Source organism: Sabethes cyaneus, chromosome 3 (genome assembly GCF_943734655.1).
Source record: "Sabethes cyaneus chromosome 3, idSabCyanKW18_F2, whole genome shotgun sequence".
NCBI classification, from domain to species: Eukaryota; Metazoa; Arthropoda; class Insecta; order Diptera; family Culicidae; genus Sabethes; species Sabethes cyaneus.
The window spans coordinates 168,129,265-168,139,552 of record NC_071355.1 but is presented as its reverse complement, the minus strand read 5'-3'; positions in this window follow the sequence as shown (position 1 = coordinate 168,139,552).

Sequence of the window (10,288 nt, the reverse complement as noted above, 5' to 3'; positions counted from 1 at the left end):
GAAGACAAATAGCAACAAATATTAGAGAGTATTTCTGAAAAGCAACAATTAGAAAATTATTCGATTTCAACGCGATTGTACACATAAGCATAAATCACATAAAATTGCTATAGAACTAGTACTGACTTCTTTTAAAAACGAAAAACAAAAAAAAAGTTTTATTGTTTAGAAAAACTTGTCGAATACCCTACGAACGGAGGTTCGATGGATGCAAACATCAACCTAAAAATAAAAAATAAGAAAACTTATCCAATTTAATTCTACTATGTGTATTTTTATTCAATGACAGATACGTATTTCGCCTACGACTTGCAGGCTTCCTCAGTGTCTGTGTCTGTAGTAGAATTAAATTGGATAAGTTTTCTTATTTTTTATTTTTAGGTTTCGTATTCTACTAAGACGCTCCAAAAACTTCAGTGCAAACATCAATTCAAAAAGCAGGAATAGAACGTTGAGAAAGCAATTTTATCTTATGTTTTGTGAAACTTTTCGACTTTTTCAAATAATTAAAAAACAATTTATTGACACATTCAGCATGTCGTTGGATGAGCAAAATAATAAACCACGCCCATTGGGGTACATTTACTACACAAATCAATTATAGCCGAGATCGGTAACAAAACGATACAGATCCATTGAAGTAAATGAATGCGATGATTGATATTTACAGGAAAAAAGTCGGTTTAAAACCGTCCACGTGGAAAAAAAACTCATTCCTAATCAATGCATTTGGAAAGAAACGGGTCGTCCGCATGAACCTGAAACTTCTAACCAGCCGTGTGTTTCGCAAACCCATACCGTACGATCGGAACCGTTTATGTGCAAATAAAATTGGGCGTGAGATGGACTTTGGCCAATGATAAAATGTAAAGTAAAATGTGTGAAATTCATTTGGCTAGGCTCGGGACCAGTTTCTTCGACCTACTTTTATTTTGGTTCCACCATCTGTTATCCGTATTCTGGAAGAAAAATGGTCACTATTTGTTACCAATAACTTGGTTGCACATCCGTTTGGCAATAATAAATTAAAGTTTCGTGAAAGGAAAAAACAAAGAGTGCCAAATAATTAGAAGCCTTCTGAAAATACCGCCTTATGCCCTATTTTACATCCAAATTTAATTGTGTATAAAAGTGTAAATATACTGGTTGAAAGCCACTCCAACAAAGAGTAACTCTCAAGTGGCTTATTGCTTCCTAGCAGAAATAGCTCTTAAAATAAAAAAAATGATGCCTCTTGCTAACTGCGACTGCCTTGCTCCTTCTAATGAGTAATTGTAAATGATGCATACAATAGATGCAAATTGACAACTACGTTAGCATACTAATTGTGTACTTCCTCGGAACCGTTTATTAAGTATGCCTATTAAATAGGCATTGTCGTTGGTTATATTAATAATTATTCTATGGCGCATCGTTGTACTACTTTTTGATATATCACAATCCTGTTCGTAACAGTACGCCCCTGGCTGGTAAACGGCTGAATAATGCGTACCGTCGGTGCCTTGTGCACGTGTAGGCATAAAATAGACCCTACAGTGGTTCATAGCCTCTTATTCAGCAACTCCTATTCCTACCGCCTCGTGGTACCAGCCGGGATACGAGCAACTTTGGTGGAGATCGGGTAACCAACCCCGGTGGAAGCCAGGGTCGTATGCTGACAGGAAAGGAGGGCTCTTTCGAGCTTCGTTGGCCCTCCGGCGAAACAGGGGGTTGGTGTAGCAGGCTTTGCAAGCCGTCACCACGAAAAATATTAAAGCATGGAACGAAGAACAAATATATTCTTACTGGAACAATCGGAATAGACCCACGCGACGAAAAAGGACTATGGATTGGAAACTCGGGACGTGGAACTGCCGATCTCTCAACTTCCAAGGGAGCACTCGAGTGCTCTCCGACGTATTGAAGAGCCGCAAGTTCGACGTCGTAGCGCTGCAGGAGGTGTGCTGGAAGAGCTCAACGGTACGTACGTTCAGAGATGGACATACCATCTACCAGAGCTGCGGCAACACACACGAGCTGGATACAGCTTTCATAGTGATGGGCGAGATGCGGAAACGGGTGATTGGGTGGTGGCCAATCAATCCTCGAATGTGCAGGTTGAGAATCAAGGGCCGATTCTTCAACATAAGCATCATCAACGTGCACAGCCCTCACCTCAGAAGTACCGATGACGACAAGGATGAATTCTACGCGCAGTTGGAAAGTGAATACGACCGCTGCCCAAAACATGATATCAAGATCGTCATCGGGGATTTCAATGCTCAGGTCGGCCAGGAGGAGGAATACAAACCGGTGATTGGAAGGTTCAGTGCACACCAGCGAACCAATGAAATGGGCCTAAGACTTATCGACTTTGCCGCCTCCAAGAATATGGCCGTACGTAGTACCTTTTTCCAGCACAGAATCCACCATAAGTACACCTGGAGGTCACCAAATCAGACAGAATCACAGATCGACCACGTTTTGATCGACAGTCGGCACTTCTCAGACATTATCGACGTCAGATCCTATCGAAGCGCTAACGTTGACTCGGACCACTACCTAGTGATGGTTAAGATGCGCCCAAGACTCTCCGTTGTGAACAACATTCGGTACCGACGCCAGCCACGGTTAGATCTCGCGCGGCTGAAGCAGCCAGACGTCGCCGCAAACTACGCGCATTCACTCGAAGCTGCACTGCCGGAAGAGGACGAGCTGGACGAAGCCCCTCTCAAAACAGCCATCAGCAGTGTAGCGGAGAGCTCCATCGGGCATGTGGCCCGGAATCAGCGGAACGATTGGTTTGACGATGAATGTAGGAGGGTGATGGATGAGGAGAACGCTGCGCGGGCGGCCAAGATGCGCAGTGCCACACGTCAGAACGTGGAAAGACACAAACAGAAGAAGATGCAGCGAAACCAAATCTTTCGGGAAAAAAAGCGCAACCTGGAAGAGCAGGAATATGCGGAGTTGGAGCGGCTGCATCGTTCTCAGGAAACGCGGAAGTTCTACCAGAAACTGAACGGATCCCGCAAAGGCTTTGTGCCGCGAGCCGAAATGTGTCGGGATAAGACTGGCAGTATTCTGACGGACGATCGTGAGGTGACGGATAGGTGGAAGCAGCACTTCGACGAACACCTGAATGGCGCCCAGGCGGAAAACCATGGCGGCGGGGAAAGCGATTTCGACGGTGCAGCAAACGGGGAAGAGGTGCCAGCCCCAACGATAGGCGAAGTTAAGGAGGCCATCATGCAGCTAAAGAACAACAAGTCAGCTGGAAAAGATGGCATCGGAGCGGAGCTTATTAAAATGGGACCAGAAAAGCTGGCCGTTTGTCTACACCGACTAATTGTTAGAATTTGGGATACGGAACAGCTACCGGAGGAGTGGAAAGATGGGGTTATCTGCCCGATCTACAAAAAGGGCGACAAGTTGGACTGTGAGAACTATCGAGCGATCACCGTTCTCAATGCCGCTTATAAAGTGCTGTCCCAAATCATTTTCCGCCGTCTATCACCAATTGCGAATAGATTTGTGGGAACTTATCAAGCCGGCTTCGTCGAAGGTCGGTCTACAACGGATCAAATATTTACACTGCGGCAAATCCTCCAAAAGGGCCGTGAATACAGAGTTCCCACGCATCATTTATTCGTTGACTTCAAAGCCGCATATGATACCATCGACCGGAAAGAGCTATGGAAAATCATGGACGAAAACAGCTTCCCCAGGAAGCTCATCAAACTGATTAAATCTACGATGGATGGTACGCAGTGCTGTGTTCGGATTTCGGGTGGATTGTCAAGTTCATTCGAATCGCACAGAGGGCTTCGTCAAGGTGATGGTCTTTCATGCCTGCTGTTCAACATAGCGCTACAAGGTGTTATGAACCGAGCGGATATCAACACGCGGGGCACGATATTCAACAAATCTAGTCAATTCGTCTGCTTTGCCGATGACATGGATATTATCGGCAGAACATCTGTGGCGGTGGCTGAACAGTACACCAGACTAAAGCGCGAAGCAGAAAAGATTGGGTTAAAGGTAAATACGTCTAAAACAAAGTACATGCTGGCCAGCGGAACCGAGGCCGAACGACACCGCTTGGGCAGTAGTATATTGATCGACGGCGATGAGTTTGAGGTAGTCGATGAATTTGTCTACCTTGGCTCACTGGTAACGGCGGACAATGATACCAGCCGTGAGATTCGGAGGCGTATTATCAGCGGAAGTCGTGCTTACTATGGGCTCCACAAGCAATTGCGGTCGAGCAGACTAAGTCCCCGTACAAAGTGCACCCTGTACAAGACGCTTATTAGACCGGTTGTTCTCTACGGGCATGAAACATGGACAATGCTCGAGGAGGACCTGCGAGTGCTCGGAGTTTTCGAACGACGAGTGCTAAGAACGATCTTCGGTGGCGTACAGGAGAACGGAGTATGGAGGCGTAGGATGAACCATGAACTCGCACAGCTCTATGGCGAACCCAGTATCCAGAAGGTGGCTAAAGCTGGACGGATACGATGGGCAGGGCATGTTGCAAGAATGCCGGACAACTACCCTGCAAAGATGGTGTTCGCCTCAAATCCGGTAGGATCAAGACGACCAGGAGCGCAGCGAGCAAGATGGTTAGACCAGGTGGAGCGAGATCTGACGGAGAGTACTCGGTGTCCGAGGAATTGGAGAGCGGTAGCCCTCAACCGAGTTACATGGAGAAATTTTGTTTAACAGGCTTTGTCTTAGGACGGCAAGCCACCTAAGTAAGTAAGTAAGTAAGTAACAGTACGCCCCCGCCTGTCACACTGTCACACCTTCTTCGCATTCCTCCTTTGAGAAAGCATATCCAAAAACCAAAAGCGAATGGTAATAATAGTTGCTGCACCTTTCTACTGCCATTCATTCAACGACTGAAGTCAACCACGATAAAGAAATGAACAGTAAGTTTTGCCATCTTCACATCATATGTAGGTATAAGGGAGCCTGTATAATTTATTATGCTGTAAAAGGTAGTGCCATTATTGAGTGTCGAGCTCTAACCTTCTTTGTAATCCAGTTTTCCTTCCTTCCGACAGAGTCCTTTCAGCAGGAAACAGACTGCACACCAGTTAAGACGAACACCAATCTGAAGTTTGCGACAAATTTGGCTTCCACTTTTTATGGCCATCAATGAAGAATTACTTTTTTTTTTCATCATAGTAATAGTGATCTTCTTTGAACATTTATCATATCATTTGCCATCAAAATATTTGAGGGAATGTCGTCATACTTAGGAACAGCAACAGTTGTAATGAGCAATCACAAAATTTCACCGCAGGCACAAATGACTTGCCAGGCCATAACCTTTTACCAAAATTTTCAACTTGAAAGAATGTTTCATACTGATCTAATACTTTATTTATAACGCAGGTTTGAGAAAATCACCACAAAACACCTTACCCAGCTATTATTTATTATCTAAGATTTATCACGTTCCTCTAGTGGTTTTCAAAACCAATTTCATAAAACCGCTAATAAAACTACGAGCTTCACCATAGCTTGCTGATAACCGCTAGAAAACCGCTAGAAAACCACGCGCTGCTGAAAGCAGTAATAAAAGCGATTAAGCTTTCGCTGCTTGGCAGCCACCGCCACAATTTAATAAATCTTTTTGCTTTTAACTCTGGTAAAAATCTAAGTCAACTCTGGTAAAACCAGACTTTTAACTCTGGTAAAACCAGTTCGTCAGCTTTGTCAACTGTCCGTGAGCAGAAAAGTTAAAGTTGTACTATCAGTCATTGATTTGGTTTACGGCCATAACAAAATATGGAATATTTAATAAATTTTGAGCAGTCTCCTTTGGGTCGCAACATCTGCGCATTAAATTTTATAATGCATATTGGCATGATAGGTAAATAAAATCAACGTCAATTAGTCAATCTCAATTTCTAACAAAATCAATTTAGTCTCTTCCTGTGACAGGAATTTTTGAATTTTTGCTTGTAAGCTAAAACAAAATAGGTACTAGAATACCCAAGTAACATTTTTGTTGTAAAATAGCTGATCAAACACTTGTTCTACGGGAAGCAGCTGTACAATAGTTTAATAAGCTATTATACAACAAAAATGTATCCCATAAAAAATGACTGCGGTATTGAACTTTAATATTATTCACAACAGCTGCAATAAATCTGTTTGGTCAGGATGTTACCCTTTTAAAAGTTCTATAAAACTAAGATTTATTGCGGTTTGACAAGTAACCGCAATAAAATCAATTTTGATAAGTGAGCCATGATGCAGCCATGTCTGGAGTGATTACACAGCGAATAAATACTTCAACGCTGTTTTTCTCGAAACCAGGTTTTGAAAGTCGGTACCATAAATATCTCAAGAACGGCTTAAGCAATTCTCATGATTCTTTTTTTGTTTTAAAGTCAATAAAATTATCTAGTGTTTGACCCAACCAAAGTAAGGTTTTTTTTGACTAAAAACCTTACTTTTATGTTTCAATGTCCGCCATTTTGTCATGCGTTCGAATTTTAAAAAAGGATGTGCCAAACACTAGATAATTTAATATACTGAAATATAATATATTGGAATTTTTCAACTCTGATATGCTCCCTAGTACCAATCCATGGTACCGCAATTCATGTCTTTTTTGATGTCGTAGGGGAAAGAAGAAGAGGTTGCCATATGACAACAAAATTGTAAATATTAGAGGATGCCATATGACAACAAAATTGAAAATATTAGATTAAAATGCAATGTTTTGAATGCAAAAAACCCGATTCGATTTGCCTTTCGCGTTATCGAGAAAGAAATATTTGAAATAAAGCAAAAAATATGGTGTAAAAGGTACTATGCCCCCTTAACAGTTTTAGTATGGTTTTATAGCTAGCAAAGCCTAGGTGCTACATTCCGTTATCGAAACTTGACCTTCTGTTTTTATACGACAGACTTCGCAGCGAGCTGTTAGAGTACAGGACAATCGCAGGGCCAGTTGCTACGATCCTATTGACTCTAACAGCCTCTCCCAACCGAAATTCGAACATATGACGACTGGCTTATTAGGCTAGCGTTATACCTCGAAGCCAACTGGGAGGCTAGCTATCTAGCCTATAGCTATCTAGCTATAAGTGTATTTTGACTCATATCCTCTTGGTATTGCGTAATTCCATAATAAAACTAGAGATAATAATTAATACCGCAAAAAAACTTTTAAAATTCAAGTGAAACCAAATGGCTTTACAATTGTCACTTGGGATTGTGTGCCAATCGTAGATTCACACCAGCCTTCATCCTTCTATTATGCTTATGGTGTCTGATGCTAGCATTTCCACCACGTAGAGAAACTACTACTGCAAGGACGATATCGTCGGCGAAGCCGGTGATCTCGACCCCAGTGGACAGTTTGCAGAATAGCCGTGTCGTACGCTACCCAAGTAACAAATTGGGTTTTATTACACTCTTATGATGGCATTTAAGGCCAAAATTGGTCTTGAAGACCACCATAAGAGTACAATAAAACTCACATTGTTGCTTGGGTAGCGTCCGGTTTTCGAAGTATCTGTTAAGCAACCTAGATAGATAGTCCAGTACCCTCATCTTATGCAGCGCTAAGGTGATCGCTTTTCAACTTACACTGTTAAAGGCGGTTTCGTGACTATGTCAATCAATCGTTTCGTGACTATGACACAATATCGGTCTCCCTGCCTGTTTTGCCTAATTGGCTTCTCTGCGCTCTCTATGACTTACTTGATGGCATCGACGGTGGAATTCCCTTTGCGAAATCCCTGCGTCTGCGTCTTTGCCAGCCTGGTTTTGATGTTTATAACGGGCATTAGCCTGCTTAGGATTACCCGCTCTAATAACTTCCCTAACGTGTCGAGTCGGCAGACGGCTGGAAGGCCTGTGCGTTGAGGAATCTCCTAATGGTTTCCCCGGTCTTGTCTAGTAATTCACATACTTCCAGACAGTTCTGAAGCGTCGTCTAAAGTAAAGCAATGAATATGCTTGGATCACCGCCTTCAGTGCCTCGTTCGGTACCCCGTCAGGACCGGGCGCCCTCTTCATCTTTAGACCCCTGGCAACTGTAGAGAATGAGTGCAACCACAATGAGCTCCTCATTCGTGACAAGAGTGAAGGTTTCATTCATTTGACCGTATGCGGTAGGAGGCCACGTCGCCAGGCTTGGCATACACTTTTCGCTTCGATTTTGCTCTTTTGATTACTGCATCTCAGCCAAGCAAAATTTGAAAAAGTGATGTATGGGGCGTTTGTAGAATTTGTTATTATCTACAATATTGCTGAAGTAAGCGTTACTGTGCATTTTGTATTTATGGCGCTATAAGGCTGCTACCCGCTTGGTAGCAAAAAGAGCGCTCTTTTTGCTACCAACGGCATTGCTGCGCTACTGCGCCGTGAATAATAAAGATAAAACTTCATTATCTTCAGCAATATGATAGATTATTACTAGCACTACAAATGCCCTATACACCACTTTGTCAAATTCTGTTTGGCTGAGGAGCAGTAATCTAAAGAGCAAAATCAAAGCGAAAAGTGTATGCCAAGCCTGCACGTCGCTCTTCCACCTACGTTCACGAATTTCTGTGGTTATCGGCCGTTGATGACACCGACGATGGAGTTTCTTATTGGATATCCAGTTATCCGGCCACCAGGCACGAATGATGTATCGCAGACACCGGTTAATGAATACCTGCAGTTTTTGCGATGTCTCCGCTGAGACGCACCACGTTTCGCAGGCATACAGCAGTACGGATTTAACGTTTGAGTTAAAGATTCGGGTTTTCGTACGTAGAGTGATGTGGTTTGAGCACCAAATGTTTCGCAGACCTGCATAGGCACCCCTGACCTTCCTGATCCGTGTGGCTATATCAGTCTTGGATAGGGCTGTCGGTATTGGGCGCTTTTGGTGAAAACCGGTATTTCGGTATTGGCGTAGAAAATACCGGTAATACCGGTATTGGCAGATTATTCGAAATTAATAGAAATATCGATGTTTTTCAGTAAATCTTTTTATTTTGAAACATTAGCTTCAGTACTGTTGCTTAGCAAAATAGAATTGAAGCAGATATAATACACTTAGCGATTTAATTCCCTTACTATAGAACGAATTTTATTGCCAACACTTCCAACAATTGAAAAAACTTCCGCTTTCATCGATGTCTAGCTAACGGCTTTAAGCACATCAGGAACTTTCCTTTCATTTCTTCAAATTTATAGTAAGGAGACCCGCCTTTAATTATTTCCAAAATATCTTGTATTGTTGCTTCCAGCATAATTAATGCCCCGGTCTCCTACAGCCTCTCAACAATTTTTTCTACATCCCCAAACCGGAACTCCTGCATAACGTCATCCTCTTCATCATCGTTCACAAATACCTTCTCTTCTCTGGTATCAATCCCACTATTCGAAGATAGTGGGATGCAGATTTCATCTCCTTGTGTAATCAATGTATTACTCGAAAGACTTGAGAAATATTTCAAATTCTTTCCTAACAGATCCTTTGTTGGCAAGAATGCTCAAAACGCGCAAAGATCCCCGTATTCTAATCAGAACCCAGCATCGTCGAAACAAATAAATGAAGCTAGCTTTCCCTTACATTCGCCGAATTTCTGATCCGTAATTCCAAATGAAGTGCCGCTGTTAATTTTGAAATTAATAAACTGTAGAGCATTTTATCCATTATTATAGGTTTTGATCTTAGTTTTATTAAGAAAAGCCATGTAATAAAGAGAAATTAGTAATAATTTGTACAGTGATAGATTACAATGCAAGCTGTTGTGATATGTTCAAAAATAAACTGTGACTGTTAATTTACAGTTTGCGATTAGTGATTAGCGAAATTTCCACGATTATCGAGAAAATTGAATTGGTTAGCGAATTAGCGAATTAGCGGTGCCCAACACTGCAATTTACTATTGTAAGTGACGTTTCTGAGCCCTGATCTTGTTTCCTAAATTCGTTATTTTAGAGCTTCGAACAATTTGGTGGCTTTTGAATATCAAGTTGTTCAAAAATAAATTGAAACGCGACGTCTGGCCCATACAATGAAACATTTTTACAGCGAAGAATCTCGTTGGCATTAACACCAAGTTGTTTTTCTAAGAGTTTTATAATCTTTTATAAAATTTAGTTCTTATTCGAATAAGGAGTTGGAAAAAACAAGCAGATTAGAAAATACCGAAAATACCGGTTTTTTGCCTTTCCAAAACCGGTATTTCGGTATCCAAAAATTGGCCGGTATTACCGGTTTCGGTATTACCGGTACTACCGGTTAGACAGCCCTAGTCTTGGACCACCATCGGGCGCTGTT